We start from the raw sequence: 13,750 nt of genomic DNA, 5'->3' as shown, positions 1-13,750 counted from the left end.
AGAATAGGGGAGGGTTCATATGGGCCTGTTTGAAGGGTCATATGTCAATACCTCATTAGATCAAAAACATGCTAGGAAAATATATAGTTGGCTAGATTGGCACTCACTCCCTAAATCAAATTAAAATAGAACATTTGAAATGGAAGGAGTATCTTGGTTCTCTCTTCCAATTAGGTTAACATCTAAATTTTTTTGGACTTTCATGGTTCTCTCAAAAAATCTTGGATTACGAAGTATTTTTATATATGGAAAACAAAAGCTAACATAGACACAATCAAAGATTCATTTGGAAGTGTATTCTAGGATTACATGAATAGAGGAATTGGCCAAGTATAGACCTAACCATCACAAAATATTGATAGTCTTTTTCCATGACTTTGTCATTTGTTGTGTTTCCACTATAGAAGTCCAAGAAAAGTCAAGATTGATTGTGCTCAATAGTATGAATTCCATAGGGTTTTTCTTGTAGTGTGACTACAACAAAATATCGTGATGAAAAAAGTATTTAAGTCAATGTAGATCTTCCAAACTTGAGCTTTAAAACAACTAATCCTCCAAGTGAGAGGCCAAGTATGGATGATTATGCTTAATGCTGGGAAAGAGAATCCAAGCACATGCTTAAGCAAGTAATTTTTAGAATGACTAGTGGAAAGATTCACTTTTGTAAAGATGTTGTTTTCCACACTATTATAGCTTTATTGTCTCAATTAGAATTTTTAAGGCTTTGAACAAAAAAAACTTTGATAAAAGTAAAATAGCCTTTTCAGCCTTTCTCTCTCATAATCAATGTGGTAGGTAGGAAGGAGGAAAATGTAGGAGAGAATGTAGAAGAGAATATAGGAGAAAATGCAAGCAAGAAAGAGTATATTAATATATCCGAGATAGGGCTCTGAAACATACAATGAAGTGTATCTCTCATCTTAAAAAGAGAGAGGTAAAAGACACGTGGAATCCCTCACAAATTGCTCTGTTGAAAATATGAGCCCACCTTAGTGCTAGGATATTGCAAGCATGTGCAAAGTCTTCTACTATGAGGCCATCATGATCATGACCTATCCCATTCTTTAACCTCCACATGGCATGTTTCACTCTCCTTTCTATGAACTATTGAACTAAGTGTGCAAGATGTATCTCCATATGGATTGCATGGTGCAATACCATGTTGGAATTCTGGTCGAACATGTTCATGAACTCGAGAGCTTGGCTACGAAGGGTGGTACCTCAAGGTGCTCATGATGTGTGCATATAAAAAGGAAGAGCAAAATAGGCATAATAAGCTGGATGCAAAATAGAATCATATTCACGACATTGATAAAGAGTATCTATTAGAATGAGAGAAAGAGTCTCTTTCATGGGCATGTGCAAGTGGGTTTCATTACATCATTGATAACTTGATAGGCATATGGGGATAGGTCTAATTAACACCTCACATGGGCCATATATTCGATGAGACGTCCTCCACGGCCATATATTCGATGCTTGGATGGTATATGGTATTAGGAACTCGGATAGATATATTTGCATGCATCGCCAACCTCCACGGCATCTCCTTCCCCACTCGAAAATTCTTGCATGTTAGGTGTAATAATGCCTTTTCCAATTTTATCGCATATCCATCCCTTGAGCAAATGATCCCCCTCTCGATGCAAATGTAGTTGGCCTTGCTAGAGTCATGGCAACCACAACAAAACATAAATGTGCAGCCTTAGGATAATAATAGTCCTGGCCATATCCAAGACAAGTTGCACCAACTACTCCAGAAAACCCCAAAGGTTGGTATAACCACATCGAGCAAGGACTCTCCCTTTTCACTCTTCTTTATGTCATGGGCTTATATAGAAAGGGAGAAGGTGTCCAAGGTCAAGGTTAACATTCCACTTGCACCTAAATTATGTGCCATTGTTATCTGTCCATATTGAAACACCACTCCTACTGCATCTCTTGACTACCACCTGTACTACTCATGTCACCTTCCTCATAAGTGCATTGTTCAATGTTGTGGCCTAACAATTCCACACATGGAGGACATGAAAGCCATAATTGCTTGATGGCAAGTTAATGACTTATCCATCACTCTACACTAGGCGCTCCGCGCCTAGACTCAGCCCAGTGCTCTTCGCGCCGGGGCTAGCACTACGCACCAACTTTCTCCCGGCGCTTCGCGCCAAAATGTGAAGCACCAATGTTTTAATTTGTTCACACATTCTTCCACTTAGTAATGAATCAAATAGTCTTGCAATTTTTAAACTTCATTATAAAATCTAACAATTCAATACAATAACATTGATTATCTCAACCATAATAATTGGAAAAGATAACTGAAGCAAAAGTGATTTTTAAATATCACTAAAAGAATTCCAACTATAACAACAAGTAAATGGAAAAGAAAGTATATAATGTTTTCAAAAAGATAGTTGTATTGTCGAAAAACAACTATTGAAAAGAAAGCTTTCTCTTCTTAGATGAATTATCAACAGTGGATCTAGCATGGGGAACATATGTGGGCGAAGCTGTGACACACCTCGCCCCAAATTGTGCTGCAACATCTAAAAATGAAAAAAAAAAGACTTTAGAAATAACAATATTACATTTATAAAGCAAAACATTAATGAAAATGGTGAGTAAGTATTACCTGGGGACGTGATATGATTGGCTCTAACATTAATAGAGCAGTCGACGGAATTTGGATGGAACTGATGCAAAGTTACAAAACATGATAAATCTTGAAACTCCCATTTACTCCAGTCATTCAGTATGTGTCTAGTGTGGGACCGAGATATGAAGTACTCAACATCTGTTTGTCCAACATAGTAGCATTGGATCCATCCAAAATATAAAATTTCTACATATAAAGGAGTGTTTCCATTAGTAAATCCATCATTGGGTAATCTTTCGATTACCCTAGCCAAAGTTCTATGGATAATATCATCCGTAGCAATAGTTCGCAATGCTTCTTGAAGTCTCATTTGATAATAAGGAGAGGCACGATAATATTCGAACACTGTTTGGGCCATCTATTAATAAAATTTAGAAAACATAAAAATTAGTAATATTGATCAAATTTTAAAAAAGGAAAAAAAAACTTTACAACATTGAAATTAGAAGACCAATTTAGAAGAGAAAAAGAGTTTGTAATGCATATTGTATAAAAGAACTTTATACATGATAATTTCTCGAAACTTACTTTTGTATAAATGTAAATAAAATTTCATAGAAAATAAGTCAAACATGGTTTTATTCAAGGAATATAATATTTCAAAAGAGCATGAGAGATTAAAACATTTCATTTTTTGTTAAAGGAAAAAAGTTAAACTTACTTTTCTTTGAAGATCTTAATACTTAAAAAGAACAAGAGACAGTAAAATAGTTTATTTCCTGAAAATATCTGATAAAAAAAGAATAAATAAACTTTGATGATATTGCACCAAAAATATTATGCAAATATAATATGAGAAAAAAACATTACACTTATGATAGAAAGTTCAAATAACTTTTTATGGTAGAAATAATTTAAACACTATGTTCTCATATAGTAAAACAAACATACGTTTAACTCTACATAAAATCATGAATATCTATCCATACACGAGAGATATGATTAAAACATTAAAGCATTAAATCAGAGAAAATAAGTCAAACTTGCTTTTCATCGACGAAGAACTTAATACTGAAAAAGAGCATAAGAAAGTACAACACTACATTTTATAGATATGTGAACAAAGAAGAAAAAAAGGTTTTCATTGTATTGAAATAAAAATATTATGCAAATATAATATGAGAGAACAAAGATTACACTTTTGAAAAAATCGAGGTTACAATACTTTCTATAAAACTTCTTTATATACAATATTGATGGTACCATTTACCATGTCCTCTTTCTCATCAATCAAGACTTTCAATTTGTTCGGAGACTTTACTCTTGAGAAAGCAACATAGAGTTGACCATGAGTAAAGACTGGGGTTTTTAGATATATCCCCAAACATGATAACGTCTGGCCTTGAGATTTGTTGATTGTCATTGCAAAAGCCAAACGGGTTGGGAATTGCAAGCATTTCATTGAGAAAGGAAGTTCCAATGTAGTTGGGATGAAAGTTATCCTTGGGATAAAAACTCTGTCACCAATATTGGTCCCTGTAATTATCTCTGCAACAGTGACCTTGTTATTGAAAGCCTTACATACCAGCCTAGTAACATTGCATGAACCTTTAGAAGGATTCAAGTTCCTGAGCAATATTATTGGAGAATTTACTTTGAGCAGCAAGATACGAGGAGGAATACCTCCACCGAGGTCAAGGGAATTTAGATATTCCATAGAATAGAGGAATGAGTTCTCCTTAGTTCCATCCACATAATCAGCACTGTAGTATTGTTTAACCTCTCCCAGCATCAGCTGCAATGCATGATTTTTTATCATTTCCACATCATTGTTTCGAGGTGCAAGAATGGCACGTTCACTAAAGAACGTTTTGTAATCAATTACACAATTCATTTCACGATAGACAAAATTGATCAAGTCTTGTATAGATCCTTTCTTTAACAACAATGCAGGTGGAATTTGCAATATATTATTAGTATGTGTCAAATCTTTTCCATCTCCAATGTCTTGCAACCATGCAACAAACTGATCCTGATCTGATGCGACCCGCATATTTTGTGTAAGTTTCAAAACATTGAAATATTGCCACAAATTGGAACAACATATAGCAGCATCGACAATATCCTCACGGGTACCCTTTGGTACAACATGTAATATTTGCCTAAAATCTCCACCTAGTAGAATAACTTTACCACCAAATGGCATATCACACTGCATTATATCCTTTAAAGTTCTGCCCAGTGCCTCAAAGGTATTGCGATGCAACATAGGAGCTTCATCCCACAAAATAAGACTTGCCTCTTTTAACATTGCTGCAAGGTGACTTTGAACAGGTATATTGCATGTAGAATTATTATTTGTTTGCAATGGAATTTTGAACTTTGAATGGGCAGTACGACCATGTGGTAAAAGCAATGCAGCAATACCAGAGGATGCTGTAGCGATGACAATGCGACCTTGACTGCGAAGCTTTGCAAGCAAACATTTGTATAGGAATGTTTTCCTAGAACCGCCTGGGCCATCTAAGAAAAATGGCTTACCCAAACCACTATCAATAGCATTCATTATTGCCATATAACAATTTCTTTGTCCATCATTCAACATAGCTTGCATTGTTAAGAAGGTATTCTCTTGTTCTACCTTATGATATAGTTGTTCATCAAGGATCAAAGGATTTGTGTACTCTTGCATTGTCACCTCAGGCAATCCATGATACTCTGCCAAATTGCGTCCATGTTGATCTAAAAGTTTTTGAATATGCATCAACGCATTATTATTGGCCTCATCTTACATATCAACATTTCGCCTATTTTGCAAGGAGAGTCGATGTTTTATATCCTCTCTCTCAGCGGAACTAAGAACTCTTCCCATAGAGCCCCAGGTCGGGCAGGCAAAAAAAATACCAAGATGGATGCAAACAAATTTCTTAATTGAGTACCGGTTTGCATCAATGCACCTTCATGCAAACACATTTGCCATTCATCATCTGTTTCCAACATTCCTTTTGCAATTCAAGCCTCCTTAAAAGTTGAATATACCACATTATCAACCGTATGCCATTCTCAAAGGATGTGCACCCCTTGCATACAGTGAGTAGTAGGCACAAATAGTATTTTTCTCCACATGTAGGTGAAACAAAGTATATTCGACCACATGTGTTTCCTTGCTTTCTCTTTGTCCACATTTTTTTGTGTGCATTCCAAACCCAAAACATTGGAAAGTCTTGATAGAGGACTGTGTTAGCATCAAGGTGCAAACGATTGCATGTAAACCATTCTGTGAGAGTTGTTTTTTGAGCATTTTCATTTTGCACCACATCACAAATGTTATCAGAGTCATGAAAGGAAACAATATTCTCTTCAGGTAAATGTATTTGCAATCATTGAATATCGGGTTTCTCATCATGAAGTTTGAATTCAAATATTCGCCAACATGCTTCAGAAGCTGAAATATATTGTGCATCTAAGTACCTCTCAATCTCATCAATATTTTGTGTATCAATATTTTCTGTGTCAATATCATTGGATCTGGAACCACACGTACTTGTAAATCTTGATCATGGCCCTTATATACATATTTATACAAATATTTGACAGCTGCAATTGTCGAGCAAACCTCAACATTTATGTGAGCACTATACTTGAAACTCAAATAAGGATTGTAAGGCACTATCCATCAGTTATCCAAGAGGTTACCATTAGCATTATGAGTCCTTCCATCCTCTCGACGTCTGTATAAAGGATAACCAATTTTATCAACTGTAGTTGTATGTATAAACTTTTTTGGATAATCCTTTATACACTTTCCGTCCACCATGCAAATTGAACTCACCACATGGACCATGTATGTTACATTTAGCAATAATTCGATACAAATCTGAAAACCTTTCCTTATTAGGTAGCTCAACGCACACTAGTCTATCATAATGACGTGCTTCTAGTGGCTTAAAGCATGGTTCTAATATCAAGAGCGTATGTGAATGAGGCAATTTGGAATTCTATGACGGCCAGCAACTTTACCAAACAACTCCTTTTTCACTATCGACTGCATCATGTCCTTATGTTTCAAATGAAAAACTCTAGCAGTTAAATCTGGTCGATCATGTGCAGTTTTCCCAGGCAACAAAGCATCTGTAATTTTAGACCACTTAGGATTGCATGTCATGGTGATAAACAAATCAGGTTTCCCTTTGCTATGCACAATTGCCATAGCATCTTGATATAATTGGTACATGAATCTTGGTCCACCTGTAAAGCTAGATGGCAATACTATTCTCCTGCCCACACCAATCCCAGCGATATTAGTATCAACTGCATCTGAACCATTGACCATATCAGCCAATCCCCTATACATTTCAACTCGCAATGTTGCTTGATTACGACGACACCAAGCCAATCTACATTGTTGAATGCTACAATAAGCATCGACAATATATTGTTGTAGCAAGCGATCACCACGCAAAAGACATGCATTAGTATCATCTCGAATCTGAAGTCGAAAAGCGTAATACTGCATTTGAGTGACACAATCTTTATTTACAAGATTATTGGCATTAATATGAGCATCCATAAATGCATATGGAACTTTAGTATGCCATCCATCCTCTCCATTTGGAAAAAGAAGAATATATAACAATGGTATATATGCTTTGTGTAAGTTAGAAATATAAATCAAATGGCCTTGTCGTGTGCAAACTTGAATGCTACGATGATCAAGTGTATCATCATCACCTTGTCCAGGCATGATCGCAGCAACCTCACTTGCAGTGGGAACTGAATATCATCTAGAGGTGGATCGATTTTGAAAAATGGACATTCTTATTTCTACTAATGGATTGTGTTGCAAGCTTGCACCAATTGCTATAAAGGCCTGTGCGTAAGCATTGTGATCATGCATCATTTGTTGAAGCTCTTGTAGTAAGTCTGGCAAAAGCCCAGGTAAAACCCCCATGCAATTCAATAACTCATGACCAGTGCCATAAATATAAAGTTGTGCAAACTTTGGTATTTGTTGTCCATCCTCACTTGGCAATAGGGAACCTATTCGGTGATATATTGATCCATGAACTCGAAAAGTATAACCATTTCCATTTTGAGGCAAAAGCTCATCAATTTTTGCACCCATTGAAACAAAAGCCAATGCGCTATTATAAGCACGTATATTTTTTTTGAACTCTCTACTTTGTGGATGTATGCCATCAAGCAAATTACATAGAGGTTGTGGTGGCTGCTGTAGAGGTGGTAAAATTACCTTCCCTTCTCTACAGCAATGCTTTCCAATCGAAGTTGTACGCATTGTTTTAGTTTCACCATGCCACAACTTAGCCATGCAATGGTGACAAACCTTGCAAAGGGTACCAATTGCATGCAAATTTGGTTTTTGGAAGAGCAAAATTGTTACTGATGGATGAATATCCAAATTAGGTGGCATGTCATGGAGAATTGAACAAAATCCACCATTTTGAGGTAGAAATATAGGAGCTTGAATCCTGTACTGGTCATGTACCATCTTAGTACTTGCACCTGCATTATGGATAGCTTCATTCTCTTCTTGAATAACGCAAGGAAATTGAACATCTAAGGACAGTAATGGTGCACCAGGCATTTGAACACTTATATCAATTGTATTTTTTGTACTACGATGCAATTGTTGTAATTGCGTTCTTGCTCTTGCCCTGTGTCTACGTTCAGCTCTAGTAGCATCAAGCATTTGCCTACAATTTCTTAATCCACCATCTGGATTATTTGTGTTTCCATTTCTTTGTCGACTTGTGCTATGTACCCCCACTCCGAAGGGTAGCAATTCATGGTTATCCAACGTCTCAACATCTATATTGTGGATAGTTGCATTGTCTTCTTGACGAATAGGAGGTGGCTGAACTTCCAACGACAACAATGGTGCAACTAGAATTTGGACACTTGTAGCTTGGATTCCATTGTATCTATCTCTATCTATGGTAGCATGATGCAGTTGTTGTAATTCTGTTCTAACTCTTGCCATGTGCCTACGTTCATCTCTCGTAACATTAAGCATTTGCCTACGCACACTCAAGCCACCATTAGGATTGTATTGTCGAGTTGTGGTAGACATCTAAACCTGAAAGGATACCAAATCATGAGCAACAGAGCAAGATGCAGTGCGAAATTGATTGGTTTGATATAGTTGATTTGGGATTTGAACATCCATATTGTTTCCATTTGCATGATGTTGTTCATGTATATCTCTTGCATGGTCACGAACATGTAATTCAGTCCTAACTCTTGCAACGTGCCTACGCTTATATCTAGTAATTTTGAGCATTTCCCTACGTGCACGTAATACGCGATCTCTAGGCATAGAATGTGTTGGAAGTACCATTGTTGAGAAAAACATGAGATAAAAAGAAAAATGTACTTTGATATTAGTATGTACAAATGAGAAGTTTTTTGAAATGTTATTATAGTCTATACTATGATAAAGATTATAATTTCACATAGGTAACGATGTAATCTCACATAGGCAAGAATATAAATTGAAATAGCATATTACGTCATTGTCGTGAGGGATACATAAGTCCAAATCACATGAAATTTCTCAAACCCAGCAATAGAATGACATATCTATTGGAGGATTTGTCCAAAAAGTCTTGAAGGAATTAGATATGTTAAGAGAACTATGCATTGGACGATGAACTCGTATGATGATTCACACCAAAGTTCTGGCAAAAGGAGATTGAAGCTCTTTGAAGTTTGATTAAACTCTTCATTTTCTTCTTAATTGTATCCAACCGATGCATGAGCTTTAGGGATACAACACAATTGTTGTGTCATTTGACATGCTTGAGGGCAAATCAAACTGACTTCGTCTTTGGCATGTCTTAGATTTTACGGACATTCATCCGTACGTTGAGAACGCACGAAACTATGTCTGGTACAGGAACATTGTTGCTTGCATCAGATGTTTCAGCACACTCCATATGGTCATCGTTATACAACGTATTTTGAGAGAGAGAGAGAGAGAGAGAGAGAGAGAGAGAGAGAGAGAGAGAGAGAGAGAGAGAGAGAGAGAGAGAGAGAGAGAGAGAGAGAGTGAGAGTGAACATTTTTTAAAAGTAATTGCATACTTTTATGACCTAGGCGTACTAAAATTTCTTCCTATCTCTTAGGGAAGACTTTGACAAAGATATACCTCAAGATAAATTTGTTCTAAACACTATTTCAATATAAAATTTGAAGATTATAATATCACATAAGCAACAATATAATCTTACATATGCAAGAATATAATTTAAAAGAGCATATTATGTCATAATCATGGGGGATACAAAAGTCCAAATCACATGAAAATTCTCAAACCCAACAATAGAATGACATATCTATCGGAGGATCTGACAAAAAGGTATTGAAATCCTTAGATATGCTAAGAGAACTATGCATTGGATGATGAACTCATGCAACGATTCAATAGGTTCAACATTGCAGAGAACCTATTGAGGCAAACTTTTAGAGATGTGACATGCACATCGAGGCAAATGCTCTCAGGTGCAAGCGCGCTTGCATTCTTTTGAGCCAGTAATTCACACACTCCATCCTCTATACGATCATTGCTCTTAGCAAGGTCTGGCGGAGAGAGAGAGAGAGAGAGAGAGAGAGAGAGAGAGAGAGAGAGAGAGAGAGAGAGAGAGAGAGAGAGAGAGAGAGAGAGAGAGAGAGAGAGAGAGAGAGAGAGAGAGAGAGAGAGAGAGAGAGAATTTTTAAAAAGTAATTGAATACTTTCATGACCTAGGCGCACCAAAGTATTACAATATTTATGCATACATGAGAGAGACACAATGAGACTATGTCGAGAAAATATTTGACAAATCTTTTTCTCCACATCAAAGCATGAATATCCATACACACATGAGGGACATCATAAAAGCATAAAACTATTAAAGTATTCAAGCATTAATTAAAACTTAAATGAACAAAATATTAAGTTTTTTAAGTTTTAATAAACAATCTAATTACTTTATTCATCAACATTAACACATCTTTAACTCTATATTAAACCATGAATATCCATAGGTATTTGAGAAAGACAAAGTGTGTATCGATAAAGAAAAACATTTTACATGCAATAAATTACAATATTTAAATTTCAACTTTGTAACTTTTAGACAACACTAATACACATTAATTAATAGCACACATACACATATCAATAAATAACATTAACACAAACATAACAATATTATCACACATCCTCTCCATAACACACTTAACACACATTTATATTAAATGCATAATACACATTAATTAATAGCACATATATACATATGAATACATACTATTAACACAAACATAATAATGTTATCACACATTTATACTAAAACACATACACACATTAATTAATAACACACTTAAAACATGTAACACACCTTAACAATGTAATGACACACATAACACATTAATTAATAACACGGAAAAACACATTAAGAAATAATATTAACACACTTTCATATCAAAAGACATGTCATGCATACATTAATAACACGCATAATACACATTATTTAATAACACACATTCATATTTAAATGCATAATACACATTAATTAATAGCACATATATACATATGAATACATACTATTAACACAAACATAATAATGTTATCACACATTTATACTAAAACACATAACACACATTAATTAATAACACACTTAAAACACGTAATACACCTTAACAATGTAATGACACACATAACACATTAATTAATAACACGCATAAACACATTAAGAAATAATATTAACACACTTTCATATCAAAAGACATGACATGCATACATTAACAAATTAAACATGCAATAAATTAAAATATTTAAATTTTAAATTTTATAACTTTTAGAGAGAGAGAGAGAGAGAGAGAGAGAGAGAGAGAGAGAGAGAGAGAGAGAGAGAGAGAGAGAGAGAGAGAGAGAGAGAGAGAGAGAGAGAGAGAGAGAGAGAGAGAGAGAGAGAGAGAGAGAGATGCCTACATGAATACTTAAATGATCATTGTGCATACATGAGACACATGATCAAAGTGCTACAATTTCAACTTTCTAATTAACTTTATGAGAGAGAGAGAGAGAGAGAGAGAGAGAGAGAGAGAGAGAGAGAGAGAGAGAGAGAGAGAGAGAGAGAGAGAGAGAGAGAGAGAGATGCCTACATGAATACTTAAATGATCATTGTGCATACATGAGACACATGATCAAAGTGCTACAATTTCAACTTTCTAATTAACTTTATGAGAGAGAGAGAGAGAGAGAGAGAGAGAGAGAGAGAGAGAGAGAGAGAGAGAGAGAGAGAGAGAGAGAGAGAGAGAGAGAGAGATGCACCTGAGAAGTATTGATGATGATGAAAGAGTAGAGTTGATGACGAAAGCAAAAGTACAAAAATTGCATGGAAAAATGGAAATGATGTTAGAGAGTAACATCAAATATATTTAAGTGCATCATACACATTGGCAATGTAATAATGCACATTAATTATTAACATACCTACACACATCCCCCTCTCTCATTCTTCACAATAGCATGCACATAACACACACGCACGCACTCGCACTCACACACATGCATGCACACACACTCACACACACACTCACACACACACACACACACACACACACACACACACACTCTCTCTCTCTCTCTCTCTCTCTCTCTCTCTCTCTCTCTCTCTCTCTCCACATAATGTAGCTATTCATGCAAATTTGGAGTAAATCTTTGCTACACATAGCGATATCTCTCTTGAGGATATCTCCATAGAAAATCAAAAGTGCTTAAGGGACCTCTGAATGTATGTAGTGATTGAAACATTCATATTAAAATACATAACATACATACATTATTAACACACATAACACACATTAATTTATAACACACATACACATATTAAGACATAATATTAACACACGCTCATATTAAAACACATGATATACATACATTGATAATACACATTATTTAATACCACACATTCATATTAAATTACATAAAATTCATACATTAATAATGCATATTATTCAATAGCACACTGAATATACATTCATATTGAAGCACATAATACATAATATAAACACAAATATTATAAACATAACGCATATTAATTAATCACACATAACACACATTAATAACACACACACACACACACGCACGCACGCACGCACATAGAAAGAGAGAGAGAATGCAACGGCGAGGGGAACGCCACCAATGAGCCAATGAAACGCCAATCGACCAATGAAATGCCAGCGCAGGGTGTGGAGAGAGAGAGAGAGAGAGAGAGAGAGAGAGAGAGAGAGAGAGAGAGAGAGAGAGAGAGAGAGAGAGAGAGAGAGAGAGTCACGATGACGGAGGGAGAGAGAGAGGGGGGTGTATAAGAAGTGCGTCCGCATGTTGCTAATGGTGCACCCCTGTATTCCACCTTCGTGCTAGACAAAGCAATGGTAGCCCTGCATAATCCATGCATTTTGCTGCTGCTATCCATAAGTATTTCAAGTGTCTCCTTGACCTTGAAAAGAACCATGGCTTCAGCCACCTTTGCCACACTGGCTAGAGTAGAGAACAGTGTCTCTACTCTTACAGAAATAGAAGTATCAAATGTCTTGTACTCCTTGCCAAGCCCATTCCATTTCACTGCAATCATATCATCCTCTAAAACCATAGATGCAATAGTAGCTAGCTGGTCGGCTATGGTCTTTATATCTGTCGTGTACGCTTGAATGCTTTAGCCATTTCTGGAAATATTATTAAATTGCTGCTTAAGCTGTATCTTCCTTACATGCGTGACATTACCATAATTTTTCATGAGTGTATCCCAAGCATCTTTTGGGAAATGACAATTGGTAATCTGCATAGCCATTGAATCAGAAATGCATAAAGAGAACCAATGTAGTACTTTGCTAGTTCTTTCTGACCATTGTCGATAAGCTCTTCACTGTTGGATTCCGTTCAAGTAATTTGGATTCAGCTTCAATCCCTGTGCATAAATCCCAGAATCCTCTACCAATCAGAAAATTCTACATCCTAAACTTCCATAGTGCAAAGTTCTTGTTACCAAGATTATCACTGACAATTTTGGTGATTTTATCAGTGCCCTGAGTATTCGCCATATTGCAACATATAGTTTTTAATCAATGCTTGACTCCTCGCAAACCAAA

Source organism: Lygodium microphyllum, chromosome 2 (assembly GCF_053477565.2).
Source record: "Lygodium microphyllum isolate KBCC chromosome 2, Lygodium_microphyllum_v1.1.10, whole genome shotgun sequence".
Classification (NCBI taxonomy): domain Eukaryota; kingdom Viridiplantae; phylum Streptophyta; class Polypodiopsida; order Schizaeales; family Lygodiaceae; genus Lygodium; species Lygodium microphyllum.
The sequence above is the reverse complement of the archived record's forward strand: the minus strand, read 5'-3'. Positions refer to the sequence as shown.